Here is a 17,302-nt window from a genome sequence, read left to right as displayed (position 1 = left end):
TAATCCCAGCTACTTGGGAGGCTGAGGCAGGAGAATCACTTGAACCTGGGAGGTGGAGGTTGCAGTGAGCCAAGATCATGCCATTGAACTCCAGCCTGGGCAACAGAGCGAAACTCAGTCTCAAAAAAAAAAAAAAAAAAAAAAAAGAAGAGGAGGGTCTGAAATGATATATGTACATGTTACAAATTTATAGTAGCCAAAAGGTGGAACTAGCCCACGTTTCCACTGACGGATGAGTGAATAAACAACATGCGGCATATGTGTACAATGGAATATTACTGACCCTTGAAAGGGAAGGAAACTCGGACACACACTACTGCGTGGATGAACCTTGGGGACATTTTGCTGCATGAATAAACCAGTCCCAAAGGGCAAACGCTGTCTGATTCCACTTGTGTGAGGTTCCTAGAGTCATCAGAGCCATACAGACAAGGAGTAGAATGGAGGTGCCAGGGGCTGGGTGGAGGGGGGATAGGGAGGTGCTGTTTAATGAGGACGGAGTTTCAGTTGGGGAAGAGGATAGAGAGTTCCGGAGATGGGTGGTGGTGATGGTTGTGGAACAGTGCGAATGTCCTTAATGCCACTGCAGTAGCTACACGTAAAATAGTGAAGATGGTAAATTTGATATAATGTGTATTTTATCATAACTTTTCTTAAAAAGGTGTGTTTTAGGCCGGGCACGGTGGCTCACGCCTGTTATCCCAGCACTTTGGGAGGCTGAGGTGGGCGGATCGGATCACGAGGTCAGGAGATCGAGACCATCCTGGCTAAGACAGTGAAACTCCATCTCTACTAAAAATACAAAAAATTAGCCGGGCCTGGTGACAGGCGCCTGTAGTCCCAGCTACTCGGGAGGCTAAGGCAGGAGAATGGCATGGACCTGGGAGGTGGAGCTTGCAGTGAGCCGAGATCACACCATTGCACTCCAGCCTGGGCGACAGAGCGAGACTCCATCTCAAAAAAAAAAAAAAAAAAAAGGTGTGTTTTAATATATCCTGACCCTCCAATTAGTATGCTTTCCCCATTTTTCCACCAGCCCCCACTTTCCAAACCTACACTTTCAGGAAAGGCTCTGATACACTCACTCACACTGAGGTCTGAATGCATCATAAGGCTTAGTGACTTTCTTAGGCCAGGAGTATTTTTCTTCAAATAGGAGGAAAAATATAAAAAAGATGGGGGTGCTTCAGGCCTCCAATGCAGGCTGATGGCAGGGCTGGTGGGGAGCTGGGCACAGGGAGGTTGGATCCTGGGATGGCTTTCTTCCTACGACTAAAATAGCTGCATGTGTCCACACTCTGCTCCCGAGCTGGGCTCCTGCACCTGGAGAGGCAACGCCAACTGTGGGGGCACGGGGGTGCTGGAGCTGAGCCCTGCAGGCATTGACCAGGCCAGCAAAGGCTGGCAGAGGTGGGGGTCCCAGGGCTCAGCCCTCACAACAGCGGCAGCCTCCTTTCCTAGATGGCTGGTGGTGCAGCCTGACATCCCTGCTCCCGTGGGATTCAAACCGCTTTGTTTGTTCGCTTGAGGTTTGAATTTCTCCCCCTGCTGTCTTCTCAGCTTGGCCTTTTCAACAAGGCTGCAAGGCACAGGAAATGAGCTCGCCTTGGCTTCTGCTTTGCAAGGGTGTCTGAGGGAGCCCAGAAGCTCACCCGGGTGGACAGGAATGGCAGTGCTTTGGGAGAGGCAGCAGGGGCACCCCGGGTCTGTCCTGCAGCCTGCTTTGCGGAGCTTGGATTTCCTTCCAAGTGCCTGGGCTGGCTTCCTGCATGGGAGGCAGTGAGGGAATGGCAGTCCCCAGAGACTGTCTCTTGGGCCAAGCATCTTTGTGGTCCAGGGTAGCTGGGGAGACTGAAGGGGTGGGGGTGAGTTTGTGCTGATGGAAGCGTTCAACCGTCCCTCCAGACTCGTGGGTAAGCTCGTCAACGCAAACCTGCAGAAACACCAGTGCTCTTCCGGGTCCCTGGAGACACTGGGGGATCAGCAATTCCTCTATCTGATTCTTGCTTGGAATTGCAAACTGCTTTTCGGTAGCACTGATTAAGAGACAGAAGTTAATTCTCAGAGCTCTTAATTATGAATGCAAAGAGACTGCATCGTCAGCATTTTTCCGTGTGCAGAAAGGATTGGTTCTTAGGCACAAACGGTGGTATTGGGCTGTCTGGGGTGTTGAATTCTCTCAGGCAGGCGGCCTCGTGGGAGGAACCGATGAGCTGGGATCCAAGACATAGTGCAAAGAATATGCTTGATGCCTTTGAAGCTGCAAAGCCAACCTTTTGTTGATTTCAGAAAAAATGATTCAAATTTCTTCTCTGTTTGGGTTAATAGGGGCCTGTTGAGCTCCCTCCTCCCCACACTGGGCCACTGTCCCTGTAGCAGGTCTGAGGTTCAAGATTTTCATCACATTGAGTATCTGAGGCCAAATATTTCAAGCTTCTCTTCCACCTGGTGCCACTGTTGCTGCCACGAGAATGTATTTTGAAATAGAAATGAGTCCAGTGTCTGGATCAAAGTGAACAGTTCACTCTTATGATATTTTTTTTAGAGAATAAAGTCCAATCCAGTGTCTGGATCGGATGCCCGGGGTGGTTAGTGTGCTGTTGTGTTTGTGTGTGGTGAGCAGGTCTTGGGGAATCGTTCAAACCCTGTTAGTACCTGACATTCTGGAGCCGGCACTAGTAGGTCATTACGTTCATGACCTTTCACCTTGCTGTAGCATGGGTCAGAATTTCCTACAACCTAGGGAATCCTCTTACCTGCTGGCCAGAAACCCAAGGTTGTAGAAGTACAGGCACAGTTAGGAAACACTGGTATGAAATGTCAGCCATGTAACTTACTAGCAATTTCCCTCGTTAAGCATTGTTTTCTAGTAAGAAAATTAGGAAAGTTTAAAAGGATGACACACATAGATATTTGGGATCGTGAGGCTTAGTTTTTGACTGAAAGGTGAGTGTCCAGCCCAGGGTTGCAGCTGATTATTATTCTCTAAAAAAATCTTATAAGAGGGAATTGTTCTTCACCTTGCATTTAATCAGGACAAAGGAAGAATCGTCTGGGCTCCTAAACTTAAACATCTGGGACATTTTTTTCTTTGATCGTGTGTCTTAGTGAAGATCTCTGAGTCGTCTTTGTCACTCTGAGTTCACTTTCTCCTTTAGTAGGAGACTTATTTGGCTCTTGAGAACATCCAGGAGACTGTTCTAGACCAAGAGCAACGGGACAGGGACCCAGGCCGGACTCAGTGGCTCACGCCTGTAATCCCAACACTTTGGGAGGCCAAGGCGCATGGATCACCTGAGGTCAGGAGTTTGAGACCAGCCTGGCCAACATGGAGAAACCCCGTCTCTACTAAAAATACAAAAATTGGCTGGGCATGGTGGAGCGTGCCTGTAATCCCAGCTACTCGGGAGGCTGAGGCATGAGAATCTCTTGAACCTGGGAGGTAGAGGTTGCAGTGAACCGAGATCACGCCACCACACTCTAGCTTGGGTGACAGAGTCAGGCTCTCTCAAGAAAAAAAAAAAAGTGATGGACTTTGAGGCAGAGACCTCAATGCAGTGGGGATCCCTGCACCCCTGTGTTCTTCGGAGCCAGAGGCTGGGGCATCTGTCAGCTAAGGGCCCGTCCACCAAGACTCTGGGCATGAGCTGGGCTGCAAAACCCAACCGAGCAGAGAAGAAACTGCCAGGCTCTCTTCTGGGCCACCGGCCCCAGGTGCCAGCATTTGAGTGGCCCATTGGAGCCGATATTTATCGTGTTTTAATTTAGCGGCATCAGTCCTCTATCCAGGTGGGATCAGTGGCTGCTGAATTAGAGAACGCCCCCTTCTCCAGGTGTATCAGCTGGGGTTATTTCCAGCTGCCCCTCACGGAAGCCTGAGCTTGGTGGGTTACACACGAGGGGCACTATCATGTTCAGGAAGCCCAGAGGTGGTGACCCCGGCCAGAGGCAGCTGCCTAGAGAAGAAGCGAGGGCCCGAGGGCTCCTGTCCAGCGGTGACATGTGTGGAGGGTGGCTTCCGTGACACCGAGACAGGTGGCATTCCATCTCGAAGGATCGCATCCCCACTGTGGCGGGAGGAAGAGGGGCTGAAGCTTTTCTCACGAAGCTCTGTTTCATGAAAGGTCATTGTCCTCCAGAGATTTCTGCTCCGGGTTCATCAGAACCATGTCACAGACGGTCTCGGTCTGGTCCCAGCAGGAGAGAGATGGCACATCCCCCGAAAGCAATTGAGGAGGGTTGCTAAGCATTCTTAGGGAGGTGCAGGCAGGGTTAGAGGAGCCAGTGGGGCGACTGAAGCCCTGGGGGCTGCACCAGGAGAGGAGGTGACAAACCTTGACTTGGGGGATAAGGAGGGGTGGGGCCCAGCTCACTGGGGCTTAGGCTTTCCAGGGACAGATGCCAGTTGCTGGCATATAGTGACAATTCACCGCGTGCTTGCGGTGATGAGGACCGCCGTCTAGCTGACTTCCGCATCAGTTGCCTTATTGCTGCTGTGGCAGATTCCCACAAACACTCCGTCATGTCTCAGCGCTCCGCACGTCTTAAGTCCTGAAGTCAAGGTGTCAGCAGGCCTGTGTGTTTTCCTGAGGCTCTGGGGTAGAGTCTCTCCTCTTGCCTTACTTTGGTGCCTTCCCTGATCTTCAAAGCTGACAGCAGAGTGTTGTCCGAGCTCTCTCTTTTTCGTCTCTGACTCTACTTTTCCTGATGAGGGCTCTGTGATTACATAGAGCCCATCTGGATAACCCCCGTGCTCTCCCACTCTCAGGACCCTCCACACGATCCCATCCTCAGGGTCCATTCGGCTGCGAAAAGTGATATATTCACAGACTTTAGGAATTTGGATGTGGGCATCTTTGTGTGGGGCCGTTACTCAGGCATTATACATCCAGGAAATCAGTCTCTTCGGTTCTCCCTCCCCCCTCCTTGTCCACACACCACCCCCTCCTTGTCCACACACCCCCTCCTTGTCCACACACCCTCTCCTTCCCTCTCCTTGTCCACACACCCCCTCCTTGTCCACACACCCTCTCCTTGTCCACACACCCTCTCCTTGTCCACACACCCTCTCCTTGTTGTGAACCAGAGCCGTGGCCTTCATCATTCTGGTAATAAAAGATGACACTATGGGGAATTTTAAGTCAAAGAAATGCAAAACCATAATTGTGGCATGAGATAAGGTCCACGAAAGGGTAAATATCGGCTGGGCATGGTGGCTCACATCTGTAATTCCAGCACTTCAGGAGGCCGAGGCAGGCAGATCACTTCAGGTCAGGAGTTCAAGACCAGCCTGGCCAACATGACAAAACCTTGTCTCTACTAAAAATGCAAAAATTAGCCAGCCATGGTGGTGTGCACCTGTAACCCCAGTTATTTGGGAGGCTGAGGCACAAGAATCCCTTGAACTCAGGAGGTGGAGGTTGCAGTGAGCTGAGATTGCATCACTGCACTCCAGCCTGGGCAACAGAGCGAGACTCCATCTCAAAAAAAAAAAAAAAAAAAAAAAAAAAGAAAGAGTAAATGTCATTGACTTGCCCCCAAGGTCCTCCGTAGACTCTGCCTGGACTCTTCACCTTCCTCCGAGAACTTCTTTTATTTTACTTTGCTTATGAGCATCACCTCAAGGCCAACGGATCCATTTGTTCCCCCAATATTATTGCCTTCTGTTAAGTCACTGCAATTACCACCATATTGTCCACTGCAGAAACAGTGTTTCCGCTCTACTGCGTTAAATTTAGCTCCCTTTTAGCTCCACTGTGGGACAAATAGGATTTAGGGGCCAGCTGGACTCTAGCTTCTGGCCACCATTTGTGACATGCTCGTGGGAGAATGCGTACTGGTGCTCGGTAATTTCTTTCCAGGTTCACACCTGAACGGTGGCCTGTCCGTAGGTTGGAGGTTGTCTGTTATTGACCAAAGCACTGGATGCTGCCCCCTAGAGGGCAATTCCTGACTGTCCAGTGCTCTTGTAAAAAGCTGGATAATAAATGCATCTTTATGCTGGGCTCTGCACATGGAGCCTGAAACCCAAGTTGGCTTCTCTGTGAAGCCTGAGTCTGAATCGATTCCTCTCCAAACTAGAAACTCCTTAGGTAGGGAGCTTCTGAGTCATCATGTTGCTTTTGGGCTGTTAATGTTCTTTTTCTTTGGAGATTTTACCCATCAGGGTCACAAAAGCAAATAGACAACATTTGCAAACTGGAGGATGGAGCAGAGTTTATAAAATAAAGTACTAGCAAAGGTGTGGGTGGTGTTGCAGGGGGCGGGGGGGCAGGACACCTGCAAAGGGGGTTGGGAGTCTGAGACCAGCAGAGCCTGGGCACCGTGGCCACCTGCTATGGGTATGGGGAGAAGGGTGTGGGAGAGGCCCTCCCCATAGAAGGACACTGTTGGGGGTTACCCCAGTTCCACAACCCAGTGGGAGGACTTGGCAGGGCTCAGTGTGCAGCTGCCCTCAGGGCTGTGACTTATTACAGCAAAAGGACACACAGCACAGGTGGCAAAGGGAGAGGGCACACAGGATGAAGCCGGGGGAGACCAGGTACAGGCTCTCCAGGTCGTCTCCCAAGAGGATTCCCAAGAATCACACAGGACGCTTAGTGGACCCACAGCTGCAAGCTGTGATGTGTGTGAAATGTCTTCTATCAGGGAAGCCCATTAAAGACTCAGCACCCAGAGTTTTTATGGGGACCTGGTCACATGGGCACTCTCTGTCCAGCACATACCAAAATTCCAGACTCCCAGAAGGAAAGGTGTTCAGCACAAACCGTCTTGTTCAAGTGCCCTAGATGCGATAAGCTGCCCTAATCCATTAGGGAATGTAGGAATTCTCCCCAAATCTCAGTTCCCAGGCCTCCAGCCAAGGGCCAGGCTCACCAGCGGTCTTTCTCAGGGGAGTAACTCAGAGTAATCCCTGCAGGCTGCTGGGGAGGGCCGGGGCCAGGGGTCATGCTGATCCATAGTTTCTCCATCATGTCTTCCACTGGGCAAGCTGATTAGAAGCCGGGATGGTATGGGGGTTGCAGGCCGTGAGGATGAGCCTCTTGGGACACAAAGAGGGATGGATGATGGTGGGGCCTGGGTCTGGGAGGGCTAACCGCAGTAGTCCATCCAGGAGCCAGGGCCACCTTTCCATTCTTGGAACTTTCCTCAACACCATTCCATTCAGTACAAAAATCTTGCTTGACCGCTGACTCCCTGCCAGGCGGTCCTCTGGGCTCTGATGATGGGAAATTGTGTGGCAGAAGAAAACTTCTGTCTGGTGACACTTCTGTTCCAATGAGGAGCAGCCACAGGAAGAAGGCAAGCAGCCGCAGAGGACAGTACGGAACACACGTGGACACCGAAGCATGGTGGTGTGGGAGGGAGGGACATGGAGGCGGGGGGTGGAGACAAGGGTTTCATCACCTTGCAAGGGTTGGGAAGGCCTGTCTGAGGTTACACCGAATGAGAAGGAGCCAGACCTGAGCAGACTGGGGCAGGGCGGGGTAGAGATCTGCAGGCAACAGCATCAGCAGGTACAAGGGTTCCGGGGTGGGAAGAAGCTCGACCTGTTTAAGGGACAGAAGGAGGCCAGGGTGTCCCCAGCATGGTGGCAACAGGGTAGCAAGTGGGTGGGGCTTTTAGACCACCAAGGCGTTTGGATTTTATTCTAAATTCTGTGGAATCCATAGAAGGTTTCAAGCAGGGAGAGGCAAGATCTGGCAGGTATTTCAGAAAGATGGTGCTGGTCGCTGTGTGAGACTGAATTTAGGAGCATTCAAGCATGACTGCCAAGTCCTAATGTTCTTGAACAGCTAGGATACAAGAAGTGATGCTTTCTGCAAACCTGCCCCCCGGGGTATTGAGGTTCAGGAGTGAGGATGGTTTAATTCAAATAGGTCATGACATTTTCACCGGGGGCATTTGGATTATTTCTCTAAGTTCATTGCCTGATAACATCACGTTGCAGCAAAATGGCATTAAAATATTCCTTCGAATGAGACCTCTGTACGACCTCTTAATGACAGCTTTCCTGTAACCCTGTTCCCATTCGGGAATGCCAAGTGGGTGCCTGCCTTTCTTCTGGTGCCCCAGAAGTTGTCAGGTGAAACTAACACTCAGTACAGAAAGTATTTGAAATAGAAAGGACTTCTGCAGCTGACAAGCGTGGCATTGTGTTAGTCTGTTATTGAAGCCATAATTCACATCATAAGACTTGGGGAGGAGAAAAAGAAATTACAAGGCTGCTGTTGGGTTAAAATATGTTGCCTCCACAATGAAAATGAATGGGAAAGGAACCATGGTGACTTCTTTCATTGATAGCATCCCCTGACCTGTTTCGAAGAGGAGAGAGACTGAACATGGCGCCTCCCTTCCCAATAAGCTTGTAGCGTGGCCCTGGGGGTTGTGGCCTAAGAATGGAATTTATGTGGTTTTTGGATTTATGGGGGGAATGCATTCTAGTTCATGTGGAATTTCATTGGCATTTTCATTCACTTTTAAGATGGGGCAAAATTTTTAGACAAGAATAAATATGCTTAGACAATGGGAAAACACTTGTATCTGTTAGGGCTCTCATAGTTACAGGGGACAGACAACTCAAATTGGTGTAAGCAAACAAGGAGAATCTATTGGTCCAAGTGACTGAAAAGGAAAAGATCATTAGCTTCAGGCTCAGCTTGATTTGGGTGCTCAAATGATGCCATGGGGGATCCTGGTTTTCCCTCTCCGTCTCTCTGAGTTTATCTCATTGGCTCTGTTCTCAGATGAGTTCTTCCCTCGTGATGACAAAGGCCACAGTAGTTCCAGCTTTTTGTCTTTAACTTTCCAAGTCCAGTGGGCAAAAGGGAGAGTTCTTTCAGGTTCCTGTACTAGTACAGGATCTCATCCCCCCAGAATGCAATTGGGTCATGTGACTTCCCAACCAATCACTACATCCAGGAGATGAGATTACACTGATTGGCCAGGTCTGTGGCACGTTTACAACCCTGAACCAATCACTGAGGCTGTGGTGGAGGTGGGCGGGAGGAAGACGGAGGTCGTCTGCTGATTGGTCAGCCCTTGGTCATGTGTAGTGACCCCTAGTAGGAGTGGACCCAGTCCATGATGGAGAAGGAGGAAGGGAAGAATCCTCTAAGAGGAAATTGAAATTTTCCTCCTAAAGAGGAAGCAATGGATACCAGCTGGAGGCAGATGCCTGCTCCAGCTCTTAGGCAGGTTGTGATAACCTCCTTGTCTCCATTCCTTCCGCTTGCAGGTGAAGGCAGAGTATGTGCATCTCAACCACCCACTCACCCTCTTGACCAGAGAGCGCGATTTGGCCTTGAAGGAGAAACACCAGCTCCAAGCCAAGCTGGAGAACCTAGAACAGGTCCTGAAGGTAGGCTGGCTTTCTGCATTTGGGACCACTTCTGTTCTTTGTGAGGTCGGTGTGAGGAAAGAGGGGCTACAGGACCCCCGAGCAGAAGCTATGTCAAGCTCCTTTGGAGGCCATCATCCACATTCAGAGATGTTGGGGCTGCTTTCCCCCTTTTTGTGGTATAAAAAGCAATAAATAACAAAATTCCAGTGTTTCTGGAAGCAATCCCATAAAGCCAATTATGCATTTCCATTTCTTAGGATGTTAAACACAGCTGAGCTGTGCAGTGGCGGGCACTCCGCTCCTGAATGGAAATGGAGTCTGCTTACGTTAAAGACCAGAGGTGGCTACAGTGGGTTTCAAACTTCAGGAATTTTAAGCTGCTGCTCGGACGTTTAATGACCTTTGTTACAAAGAGGATAGCTAAACCAGAACATTGCTCTATCGGGGTACAGGTAACTGGATGCTCCTCACGCATTCCTGATGAGCTGAGATCTCCTTCAATATTTAGCCAGTGGGTTGATTTGCTATTGATGCCACTGAGTTAAACTGAATGAATTTTTTCACCAAGTGTTAAAATTTGATTGGATTCTCATTCTGGGAAACATTTTTTTTACAAAAATAAAAAAAAATCATCTCCATTTCTATGATCCAGTACATATATTACCAGGGTCATTTGCATTTCACAATTACAGAAAACAGGATTAGGCTGCATCCGCAAATACTCTTTAAATCAAGAAGTGATTTTACCTCCATCTGTAGCCTCTTTGGGGAAGCTTTTGGAACTCTGAGGGGAGCATCTGAGTAATTGCCAGGGATGGTGGTGGGGGAGTATACAGGGGTGGGGAGATGGGGATGAGGAGTGACCCCTCCAGGGATGGTGGTTGGGGGAGAGGGGGTGGGGATGAGGAGTGACCCCTCCAGGGATGGTTGGGGGGGGATGGAGGGGGTGGGGGGATGGGGATGAGGAGTGACCCCTCCAGGGATGGTGGCTGGGGGAGTGGAGAGAGTGGGGATGAGGATTGACCCCTCCAGGGATGGTGGTGGGGGGAGTGGAGGGAGTAGGGGGATGGGGATGAGGAGTGACCGCTAAGGGGTATGAGGTTCTTTTTGGAATGGTGAAAATGTTCTTGAGTTAGATGGTAATAATGGCTGCTGAACTTTGTGAATGTGCCAAAACCATGGCATTGCACACCAAAATGGTGACCTTTATGGCATGTGCATTCCATCTCAATGAGAAAAGAATGATTCCATCTCAATTAGCAAAGAAAGATGGCCTATTCTCTGACTACCAGCCCTGAATGTGGACCAAGCTGGTCCTGCAGTTCTCAGCAAGCTGACTGTCCTGCTTCTCCCTGTGTGCTCTAAGTCTTCAGAACGTAACCCTCAAGAGAGGAGGTGCTACCACATAATTCTTTAAGCAGCTGCCTCGATGACTGACTGTGAGTTTTCTGTGGGCACATACCGTGACTTATCCAACCCTCTGCCTTTAGCACCTGGGACACACATTCAGGGCTTAGTGAATTTAATGGAGGGTGTGCCATGAATCCCTGGGAGGAAGGAGCTTAGCGGGGAGTCTGCTGGATTAAAAAGTCATGAAAGATGGTTCTCAGTGGGGCCAGCTTGCCCTCCAGGGGACATTCGGCAATGTCGGAGGACACTTTTGATTGATATGACTGGGGAAGGGGAGGCCAGGGATGTAAAACCCTCTACCACGCGCAGATCAGTCTCCTACAGCAGATTATCACCTGGTCCCACATGTCAGTGGTACTGTGGCTCAGAAACCGTGTATCTGTTTCTTATTGCTGCTGTAGCAAGTGACCCCATAGTGTCTCGGTGGCTTAAAGCGACGTAGACGTATTCTGTTACAGTTCTGGAGGTCGGAAGTCTGAGATGAGCCTCACAGGGCTATGATCTGGTATTGGCAGGACTGTGTGCCTTTCTGAGCTTTGGGGAGAATTCATTCCTTGCCTTTCCAGCTGCAAGGACTGCTGAGGGCCTCGTGCTCCGCCTTCAAAGCCAGCGAGGCAGCGTCTTCCCTCTATTCTGACCTCATGCCCTTTGAGTTGTTGGCGTTGTTTTTCTTTTGTTGTCAGTAATGTGAGTAGAATTGGAACCTCAGCACAGTTTCAGTCAACCTGATTTGCTGAAAGCCAAAGAGGATTCTACCGGATCAGAGACCCATCTTGGGAGGATGTCAGGTGATACAGGACTCCCAGCTAAGCGTGCCTGAGGGCCGGCTCACAGCCCCTCTCCTTTGCCTGCATGGAGCAAAGACCCTGAAATGCCAGCCTGGGGAAGAGCCCTGGATTAAAAAGCCATGAAAGATGGTTCTCAGCGGGGCCAACTTGCCCTCCAGGGGACATTTGGCAATGTCTGAGGACACTTTTGATTGATATGACTGGGGAAGGGGAGGCCAGGGATGTAAAACCCTCTACCACGCACAGATTCAGTCTCCTACAGCAGATTGAAGGGTCACCAAATCACACCCACCACTGGGTTTTACTGAATTGTGAAAGGGATGTGGTTTTCCTTCCAAATATAAAAGCTTTCAGTGAAATAGATAAGACTGAAATTGGGGCTGAATGTTCCTGAAACAATCATGTAAGAATAATACTGAAACTGACTAGACGCACCCCCAGCATGGATCACGCAGTGAATATTTAACCTGATTTGAGTCCCTCCTGATTTTCATACTTAAAAAAATGATAATTGATGACTTCATTATCTGTGAATGTGTTTTTATTATGCTTCTTTCCAAGAATATGTCCTAATTACCAAAATCATTCAATATAATGAAGTGATATGGAAGGAAGTAGAATGTGTGCATAAAGAGAAGAAAGAACTAAAAGATGCCGCCTTGGAGGGTGAACGTAGTTACTCCAAGATTCTCATTTGGCTCCGAGTTTCCAGGGAGGCTGGACAGAAAAGAAAATATGAACAATTGCATAATTCTCACTTCTTTGGGGAAGGGAGCTCACTGCTTCCCCAGCAAAACAAAGCATGGCGTGCTGGACATGGTTTTCTTACTCGGAATGTTATGTTAGAGGATGCAGAAAAATACAGAAGACATTGTTGTCAGGAACATTTTCATAGCAATGGAGGAGCAATTTTCCCAAGTCTCTTTCTTTGGAGACGAAGAGCCTAATGGCATATGGAGTTTTCGAGCCTGTCTTGCAACATTAGCGAGGAGAACTGGGGAGGAACGCTAAGGCTAGATTGTCCCACGTACAAGAAGAATCCACCAAGAGTTTTCCTTTGTTTTGTTTTGTTTTTTGGGATGTAGTCTTGCTCTGTCGTTCTGGCTGGAGTGCATGGAGTGCAATGGCGCAATCTCAACTCACTGCAACCTCCACCTCCCAGGTTCAAGAGATTCTCCTGCCTCAGCCTCCCTAGTAGCTGGGATTACAGGCACCCACCACCACACCCAGCTATTTTTTGTGTGTATGTATATTTTTAGTAGAGATGGGGTTTTGCCATGTTGGCCAGGCTGGTTTTGAACTCCTGACCTCAAGTGGTCAGCCTGCCTCGGCCTCCCAAAGTGCTAGGATTACAGGCGTGAGCCACTGCGCCTGGCTGAGTTCTTCTTGATGGGACTTGAACAAGAGAAAATGTAGTATTCCTGAGCCATTCATTCCTGGTCTGTGGAATCTAAAATGCCAAGAGATGGGAAAGCACTGGAGGGTGAACCAAGTGGGGTGGTCTAATGAGACTCTGCCCGCATGTCCACCCTGTCTTTTGGGAAATTTCCCTGTTGCCAGCATCCCTATCAAGGGAAAGGGATACATCAGTGCATCTAAACAGAGATCTATATAGTGAGAGACACGTGGCATCCTTGGGCCACAAGTTGCTCACCATATGACTAGTCATTCATTCACAAGGGTCCATTGAGCGCTATGTACCAGGCACTGTTGCAGGCGCCACGGGTCTAGCAGTTAGTGAAAGAGACCCCAACATTCAACTCCCCGATGCAGGAAAAGCCAAATGCGTGTGCTATAACGTCAGGCAGTGATCAGTGCTTTGCAGAAAAATAAACTGGGTAGAGGAGCAGGAAATCAGTTCCTGCTGATGGTGGCACTTTAAGAGTGGTCCAGGAGTCTTCCCGAGATATATACATTGAGCAGAGGGAGGAAGCAGCCCTGTCAGTGTTCAGGGAGGAGCATTCCAGGCAGAGGGGAGTGCAGAGGGCCTGGGGTGCGTGAACGCCTGACATGTCCAAGGAGAAGAAGGTGGGCCAGTCAGTGAATGGGGAGGGGCAGGGAAGGAAAAAAATGAAACCTGGATTGGGAATAAATTAGAGTCTTATAGGCCAAGGTAGAACTCCAAGAATTGTAGACGTGTATGTATTATCCCCTGTCCCAATAAGGCTACATAACAAACCATCCCGAAGCCTGGGGCTTGAAGCGGTCACAGTCCACCATTGCTCCCAAACCTCTGGTTGGCTGCATGGAGCTTCTCAGCTTGACTGAACTGGACTGAACAGCTCTTCCGGTCCAGCCGGGGCTCACATGCACCTGGGTGTGGCCACTGGAGGGTCTTGGTTGGTTGGGCTGGGGTGACCGCCTTGCTCCTTGCTCTCCCCTCCTCCATCAGGTGAGATAGGGCTTCTGGCCAGGGCACAGTTGGGCCATGAATGAGGCAGAGACACGGAAGACCTCATGAGGCCCAGGCTTGAATGGAGAAAGGCACTTCTTGAGTTCTGTTGGCCAAAGCAAAGCTCAGTGTCTGCCTGGTTTCAGGGGATAGGGACGTTAACTCTGTCTCCAGCTAAGAGGAGCCAGGAAGTCATGTCAGCAAGAATGTAGATGTGGTGCAGGGCAGGGAGCCCCACATCAGGGCTTAGGCTGGGAGGGTTCTTGGCTTTGCCCAAGGGAGAATTTAAGGGCAAGCTGGTGGTGGTAGCAGCTTTTACTGAAGCGTCTGTGCATAGCAGCAGCAGAGGTCCTGCTCCTTGCAGAGCAAGGCTACCTCACAGGCCGTGCACCTAGAGTGGTGGCTCAGAGGTGACTCTGAAGTTGGATTTAAACCAGGTTTTAATTACATGCCAATTAAGGGGCAGGTTATGCAGAAAATTATTGGAAAATGGTGGTAACTTCTGGATGGCTGGGTCATTGCCATGGAAAGGGGTAGTAACTTCTGGGTGTTGCCATGGCAATGGTCAACTGACATGGCACTGTGGGTGCGTCTCATGGGAAGGTGCTTCTGCTTGGGACCTGATTTAGCTAGTCCTGTTTGGTCCCAATTCTAAGCTTCATCTCTTACCTTCGTACCTCAGATGCAGGGAGCAATTGTGGCATAGTTTTGCAATCTGTTTGTGTCAGATGCCATTGGAATTGAGAGAGGACGTGCGTCTGGCTTTGGTTTGTAGAGAGTCACTCCAGTGGCCACACAGAAAAAATCGGGAGTGGAAGCAGGGACCCCATTGGGAGCCGTGTCCTAATGCGAGATAATGGGGGCTTCCACCAAGGCAGGGTGGGGAGGAGCACGCAGGCTCAGGGTGCAGGCTCAGGGCGCAGGCTCAGGGCACAGGCTCAGGATGCGTCTTCGAGGTTGAATCAACAGGGTTTGCTGATGGACTGGACGTGGAGTGTGAGAGGCGGGAAGGAGTCAGGACGTGAGTTTTTGGGGCAGCAATGGTGTCGTCTGCTACAACAGGGAAACCTAGGGATGTGCGGCTCCGGGTCAGGGCACCACCATGTGTGGGAGATGGCAAGCATGATGGCAAGCGTAGTGACCCCTGGATCCTCGGGGTGGGAGAACTCCAGGTTCCCACTCTACGGACCTCCCCGCTGATCCTCAAGAAACCCACGTTGTTCCATTAGTAGACGACAGGTGCAGTAGAACAGTAGAAGTGGTTCACTTGGATTAAAGCATGATGCTCAGGCAGTCATCACCATGGCTTTTCATCCCAGACCCCGTGATCACCATTCTCATCTCGCACCTGACGCGTCGTGTGTCTTCCACGTCCTAAAGTGACTGGGGGGCAGGGGGCGGCGTGCAGCCTGTGAATGAAGACTGCTCGTCCTGTGTTCATGGGGGTAATTAACAGCTGTGGAGCTGTGCCAATGTGCATTCAGGGCCTCTCTGAACTGATAATTAGCCCACTGGTCACATTCATATGTGGGCTTTTTTGTTTCCAAATATCGCTGATGTGCCGTCTGTCTTAATAGTGATCATCCAGTTTAGCTAAAGACAACGTGCCCTGCTTCCCTGCAGCCCGTGATTGGTTATGCACAGAAACATATGGTGTATTCATTTATTTTTTGTTGTTGTTTTTTCTCTGAGAAGGAGTCTCGCTCTGTCGCCCAGGCTGGAGTGCAGTGGTGTGATCTGGGCTCACTGCAACCTCCGCCTGCCACGTTCAAGTGATTCTCCTGCCTCAGCCTCCTGAGTAGCTGGGATTACAGGTGCCCACCACCACGCCCAGCTAATTTTTGTATTTTTCGTAGAGATGTGGTTTCACCATGTTGGTCAGGCTGGTCTCGAAATCCTGACCTCGTGATGTGCCCGTCTTGGCCTCTCAAAGTGCTGGGATTACAGGTATGAGCCACTGCATCCGGTCTACATGGTTCTTTTCAGAGCCCTTTTTGACTGTATTGTGGGGGCTGCCAAGTAATTTTCACTTGAAGAGTCAGAAAAGTGTGTCCAGATATGCAGATTTTAAAGGGAAATGGATTTGTTCACCTCAGGCACCGGCTTCCTGAAGAATTTCAAAGCCTACAGTACTTGTCCTTATTAAAACCTATATAACAAACCTGCACATGTGCCCCGAACCTAAAATAAAAGTTAAAAAAAAAGAAATCTAGTTGGACCCACACCCAAAGACATATTCATTCAAAAATATTGAGCAACCACTTTGCGTCAAATGCTTTCTAGTTTCTGGAAAAAGTGATCTAAATCCATGCCCTTGGTTCTGGTGGAGAGTTGATGAATTAACGTGCAGGTCAGGTGGGGAAGTGAGAAGGGGTGAAGGGTGATAGTCATGGAAGAGCTGGTTTACATTTAGTGGTTGGGGAGACCTCACTGTGGTGAGTCCTTTGAGCAGAGACCTGGATGAAGCCAGGGAGGGAGCTGTGCAGAAGTGCAAAGGCCCTGGGGCAGACGGTGAGTGCCTGCTGTGTCTGAGAAGTGTGTGGAAGTCCAAGGAGCAGGAGTAGAATGAATGCGGGGAAACAGTTAGAAGATGAGGTCAGATGAGGGAGATGACTTGGAGCAGATCACTTAAAGCTTTTGAAGGCCAAGATAAGGACTTTGGCTCTTTTCTTCCTGAGTGAGATCAGAAGCCATTAGAAGGTTTTCAACAGTAGAATGATGTGATCTAACCTGAATTTTTAAGGAATTATATCTGCAACTCTGTAGAGATGTAGTACACAAGAGGAGGTGCAGGAAGACCCGCACAGAGGTACACCAGTTAGCTATTGCTGTATCACAAAGCACCCTGATATGGTTTGGCTCTATGTCCCCACCCAAATCCCATGTTGAATTGTAGTTCTCAATGTGGGGGAAGAGACATGGTGGGAGATGATTGGATCACGTGGGCAGACTTCCCCCTTGCTGTTCTTGTGATAGTGAGTGAGTTCTCACAAGATTTCTTGGTTTAGAAGTGTGTAGCCCTTCGCGCTTCATGCTCTTTCCTGTTGCCATGTGAAGATGTGCCTGCATTTCCTTTGCCTTCCGCCATAACTGTAAGTTTCCTGAGGCTTCTCCAGCCATGGCTCCTGTACAGCCCGAGGAACTGTGAGTCAGTTAAACCTCTTTTCTTCATAAATTACTCAGTTTTAGGTATGTCTTTATAGCAGTGTGAGAATGGACTAATGCAACCCCAAAATTCAGTGGCTGAGATTAGTGATTCGTGTTGATGTATCATGGCTGTATTGGTTGAGTGGGCAGCTACATGGTTCTCACCTAGGGTCTCCTCTTGGGTAGTTACGCTTAGATGGCAACTGAAGTTGCAGTCATCTG

General features: G+C 49.6%; 1 protein-coding gene across 13 annotated transcripts in view; it reads left to right on the top strand.

Annotated features, from left to right (window-relative positions):
- Positions 1-17,302, top strand: part of RIMBP2 (RIMS binding protein 2) — a 352,529-nt gene that overhangs the window by 193,767 nt on the left and 141,460 nt on the right. For all 13 annotated transcript variants that reach the window (XM_073021230.1, XM_037987203.2, XM_037987193.2 and 10 more), the window contains one exon: positions 9,239-9,361. The gene's annotated coding sequence lies outside the window, so the exon portion shown is untranslated. The remainder of the gene's footprint in view (positions 1-9,238; positions 9,362-17,302) is intronic.

Source organism: Chlorocebus sabaeus, chromosome 11, assembly GCF_047675955.1.
Source record: "Chlorocebus sabaeus isolate Y175 chromosome 11, mChlSab1.0.hap1, whole genome shotgun sequence".
Taxonomy (NCBI): domain Eukaryota; kingdom Metazoa; phylum Chordata; class Mammalia; order Primates; family Cercopithecidae; genus Chlorocebus; species Chlorocebus sabaeus.
This window is presented reverse-complemented; position numbering and strand designations above follow the sequence as displayed.